Source organism: Stegodyphus dumicola, chromosome 4 (genome assembly GCF_044657685.1).
Source record: "Stegodyphus dumicola isolate Sdum_Otavi_A_Nest chromosome 4, ASM4465768v1".
Lineage (NCBI taxonomy): Eukaryota > Metazoa > Arthropoda > Arachnida > Araneae > Eresidae > Stegodyphus > Stegodyphus dumicola.
The window spans coordinates 178,092,229-178,101,750 of record NC_140771.1 but is presented as its reverse complement, the minus strand read 5'-3'; positions in this window follow the sequence as shown (position 1 = coordinate 178,101,750).

Sequence of the window (9,522 nt, the reverse complement as noted above, 5' to 3'; positions counted from 1 at the left end):
TTCTCCAAGATAGGGTCGTCAGAGTTTTCTCAAAATGGCATCTCCCCATTCAAAAAGAGATCGTAACCAATTTTTTCCAGTTTTTTCCAAGATGGGGGGGAGAAGAAAACCTAGGATGGAATAACACGACACACAGAGAGAAAGAGAAAAAAAACGCCATCTTGTCATTTTCTGATAGAGTACCGGTGTTCGAATACTTTTGTGACCGACTGTAGATATTACACAAACACATCAGCTAGAGCAGTGGTGCGCAAACTTTTTTCGACTGGGACCCCTTTTGTAGAGAGAAATTTTTGGCGACCCCTAGAGATAAATGTTCACAAATACGATGTATATTTCGCGCATTTCTCTCGTTTTGAATAAAAATATTATCATATCTGACTCATATTAATTTTATTTATAATTTTAAGAAAATAATTTTTGTATAACACAAAAATCAGTAAATTGCCCTTTAATGAGACGTATGTGGCTGCAAGTTTCTAATTATCTCATCGATGTTTGGATGTACATGTTGCTAATTGCAATTCGCATATCATCTTCAGGGTTTAAACGCGAACGGTATTTAGTTTTTATTGAAACTAGTTTGCTAAATCCAGTTTCACATAAATACGTTGATGCAAATTGTATTAACACTCTGATGGCATTCTTGCATAAAACGGGATATTGTTTTTCCACGGATAGCCAACATTTTTGGCAAGGCTGAGTCTTAAATTGATTTCGAAGAGTATAATCACTAATTAGATCTATTAATTGCTCTTTCTTACTAATTTGAAGAGTTGAACTGCATATGTCAAAGGAAAATGGATCACGAATCCAACCAAGATTGTTTTCAGGAAAATCCTCGAATCTTCTCGAAAAATTTTTCTTTTAACTTTTCAATGTGATTGGAAACGATCTTTTTAAATGTAAATATATCTTTATTTTCCTTGATAAAATCGTTAAAGCAAGGGAACATGTCGGTGTTGTTTTTATTCAGTTCAGTTGGCCAGAGACTAAGCTTATTCTTAAAAGCTTGAATTTTACTGGCTTAAGTTATGATAGTTGAATTCTCACCCTGCAAGCTCAAATTTAAGTCGTTAAGTTTTTCGAAAATATCAACTAAATAGCTCAGCTTCCCTAGCCAAACTTCATTGATATAATAACTTGCTAATCTATGTTTCTTTTCGATTAAAAACATATACACTTCATTTCTCAAATATCCGTCGTAGTATTTTCCCACCTGAAAGCCATCTGACTTCGGTGTGTAACAGTAATCTCTCATACGTTGAGCTCATCTCATTGCAAAGTATTGAAAAGAGACGGCTGTTGTGGCTGTTTGTTGCATTTAATGTAGTTAATTGAACTAACAGCGTCTTATTATATGTTGTGCAACTCTTCATCCATATCTTTTGCAACAAGAGCTTGCCGATGAATCATACAGTGATTAAATACCATATGAGGCGCCACCTTCTGAATTAAGCCTCTGAGCCCTTTATTCGAACTTGTTAATGCTGCAGCACAATCAGTACAAACCGCAAAACAGTTTGCCCAGGTAAGGGACTTTGTTTCAAAATATTCATTTATTACTTCGAATATTTTTTCTCCAGTTGTTTTTCCCTTCCAAACTTTTGCAACATAAAAACGTTTTTGTTATATCTTCATTAAAAATAAACCTAACGTAAATAATTAGTTGTGACATGACATTTTAGTAATATCGGTAGTCTCGTCCAGTTGTAAATCAAATACAGATGAATTTTGCATGCGTTTTATGACTTCTGAGTCGTTATTTCGTGACATTTCGGAAATCCGCCGAGACTCGGTATCTCTTGATAATGGTATTGTTTTTAGTTCATTTCCATATTTATTGCCATGCATAATTGATGTCATCTTAGTTGCTGCAGGAAGGATAAGGGATTCTCCAATTGTATGGGGTTTCATTGTTTTTCCTATTAGATAAGAAACTTCTAAAGAAGCTCGTGATGCTTTCTGAGGTATTGTTGTAAATTTCTTTAAATGTGCACTTTGAATTTTCAGATTTTCAGCTCGTCTTTGATAAAAATCGGCATGTTTATTTTGAAGTTCTTCATGTTTAATTTCCAGGTGCCTTTTTAATTTAGCTGGTTTCATGCTCTCATTTGCTAATTTTTCGTCGCAAATGACACATATCGGGCAAATGACACATAACAAATAATATATAAAATTTTATCATTTTTTTCGGGAAATTCAATAAAATTAACAGAGATCTTTCTCTAATGATAGTGCATACCTGATAACAAAGAGTAGCAAAGCCCGATAAAAATATAAAAAATCATAATTACACAACGTCACACGATAAAACTTGAGGATAAACTAAAAAAATTGCAGGCCAACAGCTACATGCTACAACTTCATGAGAACACTTCACGTGTTCACTCTGACGAACGAGCTACAATTCCGCAAATCGGAACCCGGAAGTGTGATGTACGTCATCACCGGAAGTGTAACTACGTCATCGTTACATTATCTTTCTTGACCAATGGCATACGAGCAGGGTTAATATAGTTCTAACGGTGGTTGCCCTACTCTTTGATTTATCACTGCTTGGCAATTAGAATAGGTAAATAATATCGTAACAAGCACAGCAGTTATCGGTAACAATTTGCTATCGCTGTTATATGGTATGCACTTGAACTTTAAGGATATAGGAAAACTGTTAAACTCTTGAGTGTTTTTTAGGCAGAACATTTTTAAATTCACAGATATTGTTCTTAGTTTGTAAACATTCCCTATTACATATAATTCACAATGTTTGACAGAAAATTTACATATGATATTACTCTGTGTCTTATATTGAATTAAATTATTATAATTTGAATACTGTTGTTATTGTATTGCTACGCATCTACTTGCACTCTAAGTGAAATAAATAACAGTAAGAAAAAGTAATTAAACGGCATACAACAACATTTTGGGTCACAGTATATTTCATATTTCGGTTATTAGCAAAACAGTTATTTGTAATGAATGAAAAGGAATAGAAAATCGAACTAATTCTTAACAATATTTATATACCACATGTACGAACTGCTAGGACAATAATATTTGACTTTTATTTTTATGGATAAAAACTCTCTACAAGAAATTAAGAAATATTATTTATTTTTTCATAAAAAACGTACTGTTTTGCAAAAACTTATAAACATCTTCAAGTTGATTCTGTTGATATTTTCATTAGATCTCATCAAAGAGTTTCATATTTTTCTATCAGAATGTTTTAAAAATCATTTTTTCATCATAAAATGTCTGTATACATCTAGGTTCAGCAAAGAATTTTGTGTAGCTGGTACTCTTTTCATTCACATTTTTCACACTTGGGATCTTTTGTATTCCAAACTTTTGTATACTGTAGTTCTAAATTTGATGTACTTTGAAGTAATTATCTCACAATTTTGTGCATTTATTGAATTATAATAAAATTACTGTATTATTATTTCAGTTACATTTTAATTAATATTTTCATTCTGGGATATACAGTCTCAAACCTTACCTAGTGGTGCAGTGTTCCAGATTTAGAAAACATTTTGAACAAATAAGATCTTACTTCAAAATAGCTTTCTGTCCATCTTATCAAAAGAATGTAATCTGTCACTGAATAAAAAATTTTCTAAAATTCCAGTCTTGTCATTTCATCCTTTCCTCTATATTCTAATTTATATTAATAACTTCTTACAATCCAAGGTACCCTTCTAATGTTTTAATCTGATGCTATACTGTAGGCTGTTTTCATATTTCAAATAAACTAATTTTCCTGTAATTCTATATATTCTTTTATTATAATTTGTCTTATCTTGATTCAGATTTATTAATTTGATTATATAATTTTATATTACTTGTCACAATACTAACAGTTTTGGCTCAGATAATTAGACTTTTTGAATTCTTTCCAGACATTGTTTAAATATTCATTGTATAACTGAAAAGCTGTAATACTAAAGGTAAATAAAGAAAGAAACTAAAGCATATTTCATGCATCTTCTTCTTGTCCCTCTTTTTTAATTCATGCAGTGTATATATTTCTCGTTGACTGTTCATTATTTGGCTCTAGTGTAGAATTGGGTGCCCCTTCGATTAGTGCAGGGGCGTAGCTAGAGGGGGCATCTATCCCCGGGCGCAGAATCCAAGGGGCTCCAAACTGATGTTACGACATGTTAGAATTAAATGTTTTCCATCCTTGGCAAGCAGTAGGGGGCGCGAAATCTTCAGTTGTCCCTGGGCGCTGAAAACCCTAGCTATGGATTAGTGACAATTTTTTAAAAAATTTTGCCGATGAAACCTCACTTCTGGTTACCATGATAGTTTTAACTGTGTTTTAGCTTCCTGAATTTATTTAAATGAAAATAGATTGATGTGTACATGGACAAATTTAAGGCAGTGTGTAATGCCTAGTTTGTGCAATTCTAAGATTTTTTTTTTAAGTGAAAACAGATTGATGTGTACATGGACACAGAGTTTGTGCAATTTTTTGACTTCTTATTTTGGTTTTGTGTAGCGGCCATCTTGAAATTATGCCTTCCTGGCACCGATCTTGGCGTCAAAAAAGAATCCCCAAAAAAACAAAGGGCATCAATTGTAAACTTTTACCCATTATTTTTATAATTTGCATGTATTGATATGCATATTTTCGTAAATTTTGCATTGTTACTCATTTCATTCTGATATTCTGTTTATTTATTACATCAATTAATGGAAATTTATTTGTTTTGTCAAAGTTTAGTTATTGTTTATTAACTCCCAGTAAATTTAATGTGAAACAGAGTTTCTTTGAGTACTTTTCTCTAGTGCTGTAAATATTTATACATAGCTGTCTGTTTCTATACTTATTTAAGGATTTTGATTTTCCATTAAAAACAAGAATCAAAATTCAATTTTATAAAGCTAATTACTACAATTAAAATATTTGTTGCAAATAAATGCATTTAAAATTTTAAAATACTTAAAAACAGTTTAAGTAACTACAGTTTTAAGTTTGCTTGTTGGAATTTCAAGTAAAAATGCAATTAATTTGAATATTTTTATGCTAACTTAATTAAAGAGTTTAAAGCATTCAATATAGTAGTATTACATTAAAAATTCTGCATTATTTAATTTCATCGAGAACACAATGAACCTTCATTACAATATTCAGTTCATTCAATATTTTCAGAAATGTACTTGTCCTAAAATTGAAAATATAATTATTTTTTAAGAAAAACTTCATTAAAAAATTTACTGATGGCTATTTTATTCATATTTCCCTAATTACTTATTTTATGAAGCTGTATTTTTTAGTCAATTTATGGCAAAGCACACAAAGGCTATCTGCTTAAGAGGAATCTTTTCCTTCGTGAAAGATTATGTAACATTCATATTCACTGTGCACATAGGAAAAATTATGAAGACAAATTGTGCGCCAATAGTCTAACCTGGATTGAATTACCAATTCTTAGAGATTAATTTCGGGGTTCTTACTTTAAAGATAATTTCTGTACTAAAATTGTTGAGAACATAGGGGTTATTTAAATGTGCAGCTGTTATAAAGTAACACTTTTGTAATAAAATAGTAAAATTTATCTTTGAGATTCTTGTAAGAGATAAAGTTCATCATTATTATTCTTAATGGAGGCTTTTCTTAAGTTTTAGTTAGAATCATTAATATGCATGAATCACATATATGCAGAAACCACACAAAATTTAATTTTCTTTCTGAATTTTGAATTAAAATTCTGAACAGATTTTATTTGTTTAACAACTAGTGAAGAACCTTTGGTATGTTTACAAAAATTATGCATTTTCTATATTAAGGTCTGATTAATAGATTTTTATTTTTTTTTATATACTATGAGAAGTATAGACATAATTATTTCTTAAACCTGTTCATGAGCCATTAAACAAATCTATAATAATATTAGATTAGATATAACCACATATTCTCGTAAAGTTCACTATGCGTTTCTTGTAATTATAAAAGTTGAGTTTTTTTTTTTTTTTTTTTTTTAATTTACTAGAATTTTATGTGTCAGATACCTAAAGATAAAAAATTATAGTTTAGTTAATTAACTTTGAAAAATGGCAGCTCAGTATCCAAGCATGCAAAACTGAAGCATAAAAATATTTATTCATGAATACATGAAAAAATCCAAGAAGCAGTATCCATTTAGGAATAAAATATTTAAAAGAAAAAGATAGAGACTGTTAGTTTAGTAAAATCTTTTTATATTAAAAGTACCTAACCTTATATTAAAGGCAAACAGGCTGGCTGCATGGGTGTTTTTGTGGTTTTCCCCATGTGTAATGTGTATACGAGCGAGTTTCCCTTAGAAATGCATGTCATCTCTTTCACCCAAGAACTTTCCATGTCACTGACTCAATTTTGAATTTTTAACAGGTCAACTTCATAAACTTCCGTAATTTGATATTTAATTTCACATGAAAGAGTATTTCTAGCGAGTAAAAATCAAGCAGGTGTCACTTCATATAAATAAGAACTTAAATTAGCACACATCATTGACTGATAATGGATGATTTTGATTGTCACTTGCTTATTGTTCAATCAATAGACTGGTGACAGAAGTATGTTACAAAGTAGATATGAACTCTTGTCTCCCACTTCAATTAGTTGCTCAATACTATGAATGTTTATATGGAAAATAGCCTGGCTTATGCATTTTTAAAATTAAAATGTTTATTCAAATAAATTTTTCCATTCCTTTTTATTGTGAAATAGCTATAACATTTTGTGTATGGTATACAGTAAATTACATTAATATTTTGCTATTCATTTTGTATTCAACCAACTGTACACATACGTGTATTAATTTTCATAAATTTTCTGAAAGGTCATCATTTATCATTACCCATTAATAAAAAATTACCCATGTTTTACTGTATTAGAAAAAAAGGCTCATCATGGGTAGAATGTTGTCTAAAGCCATGGAATGCTATTAGTTTGTTCCAGATTCAATAACCAGTAGATAAATAGATTGGATACACATGGTTTTCAAGGCTTTCCCATAAAAATACAAATTACTTAACTTCAAAAAAGCTGCATTTATTCCTAGAGAAATTTAGGCTAACTATCTTTAAAAAATTTCTCATAAAGGCATATCTTTTATATAATTTGTCACAATAAATTATCTATCCACCTGCTTCATTCAGACTAATGCAAAAATGTGCTAAAAATCTCAGAATTCATCATTAATATGGAAAAAAAAAAAAAAAAAACTAAATGGTTTTCTGCGAATTGCTGAAAGGTACTATGCGCAATGTCTATTTTTGAAATGACCTTTGTAAGGAAACTAGAGACACTGTTGAATGCATCATGAAAAAAATATTCAGCAAATTCTAACTATGGAGAGGGACTAGATGCTGTAGAAACAGAAGTCATTAAATTGTTTGTTTTATTTGTTCGAATATAGCAAATTACATTACACCTATCTGCTTAAATGAAGGGATGCCTTCGTGGAGGAATTTCTAAAAGAAACTGTCTCATATTCATGTTGTATGTAGGAAACACTATGATCCCAGCTTTTACTTCTGGGTCCGAAAGAAAAGAACTGATTCAACTAATTTTTTTTTTTTTTTTTTTAGTATGACAAAATGTACTGTTATTTGTTTATCAAGCAGAATGGCTTTGTGAAGATTTTCCTAAGAAAAACTAGCTGATACATCATTACACAAGATAAAATCTACAGAAATGCATGCAAGCAGTTTCTTCCAGCTACCAGAATAAACCCCAGGAAAAATTACAAGTGTTTGTGGCTTTAACTACTTGTCAGGCCAGTCTTCTGGTCTATAAACAACTGTAAGAAACTGATCTTTGTCATATACATATGGCAATACTCATCTGTCTCATATGCCATAATACATACGAGAATCTCATTTGTCATATACATATGGTTGTCTCTTTAAACAGTAACTTCAGATGAGCAGCAAGAAATTAAATAGCTGAAAGAGAATGTGGACATTAAGCTATCCCCCTTAGTGCATAAGAAATATTACATATTCCCAAATCACTCATGAATCAACTATAAAACGCTAACATTATTTTAAACCTCAAAGTCTTACAGCTGATTAACAACTAATTCGTCTCGTCTTTCAGAGCCGTATTTACACTGTCATCAAAATTTTAGGATAATGACAGAAATAAAAGTAGCTGATACTTAAAAATTATTAATAGAAATTTGTACAAAAGCACTAGTTAACATAAATTACAATATTCGGCAGTTGATTATTCGCAAAATATTTAAATTAAAAGCAAATTGATGGGAAAATTAAGCCCCTCTTGCAGAAAAATTTTTTCATTAATATGGTGTATGGTCACCTAGGGCAAGTTTGCACATCTGACATCTTGATTTCATAGACTTTACCAAAGTGTTGATGAAGTCTTGTAGAATTGTATGCCAATGATCTAAAAGTGGATTTGTCAGCTCTTGAAAGGTCCGTGGATGAATTCGGCGTGCTAAGGCATCCCACACATGCTCAAGTCGGGTGAGTAAAGTGGTCAATACATTTGAGTGATATCTTCTGTTTACAATTATTCTTACACCACATATACTCGACCAGGCCACAAATTTTCATCCATTAGCAAAACTTCTGGGCCAATAGCACTCCTAAACAGTCTAACTTGGGGTTCCAGTAGCTCGTCAACATATCTACGAACGGTTACAGAACCTCCTTGAAAGATATGCTTGAAAGATTCCGATGCGGCCATTGGTCGTACGCATTAAACCGCGGAAACGGTATATTTCACGGACAAGAGAAGGGAAGTTGTGTGTTCCTTTCTCTTTCCAGATCAACACATGTCTAGAATCACTGTTTATACTACGTGTGGACTTCTCAGTAAACAATACTCGGGATCAGTTGTTTTGGCTCCACTGAACATGACGACGGTACCAGTTTAAACGGGCCCCTCTGGAAGATGGAGTGAATGGGACACAAACCATTGGTTTTCTTGCATACAGTCCAACCTCGTTAAGCCTTCGTGCAGCAGCAGAACGGCTAATTCGAGTTCCTATCGCAGCATGAAGCTCTAAAACCAAATCCCTTGCAGTTTCTTCGCGTGAACAAAGATATAAAACACTCTTCTGATGCACTTGTTGCTCTTGGTCGCCGTTGACCAAGGCTGTCTGTCAACCGATTCATTGCTTAAAAAAGCAGCTCCAGATTCAAATCTTTTGCGACTTCCATTTGTATTTGACTTCTCTCGATTATACCAATTTTTCGCCACTTTTGACCTTCACTTAAATGATGCTTTGAGCCATAACTATAGAATACTGATCACTCTCAGAAACCATATTCCATTTAAACAGTACAACAGACCAGAATTCCAACATGCATCCATTGCGCACCACATTGTCAGTCACCGAATTTGCATATTTCTGGCGTTAACGTATGCGCGGAAATGCAATTTTGTGTTCAATTGTATATAATTAATAGAGGCGTAGCTAAGGTTTTCAGCGCCCGGGGACCCATAAAGATTTTGCGCCCCTTTCTGTATTCCAAGAATGGAAAACATTTCATTCTGAA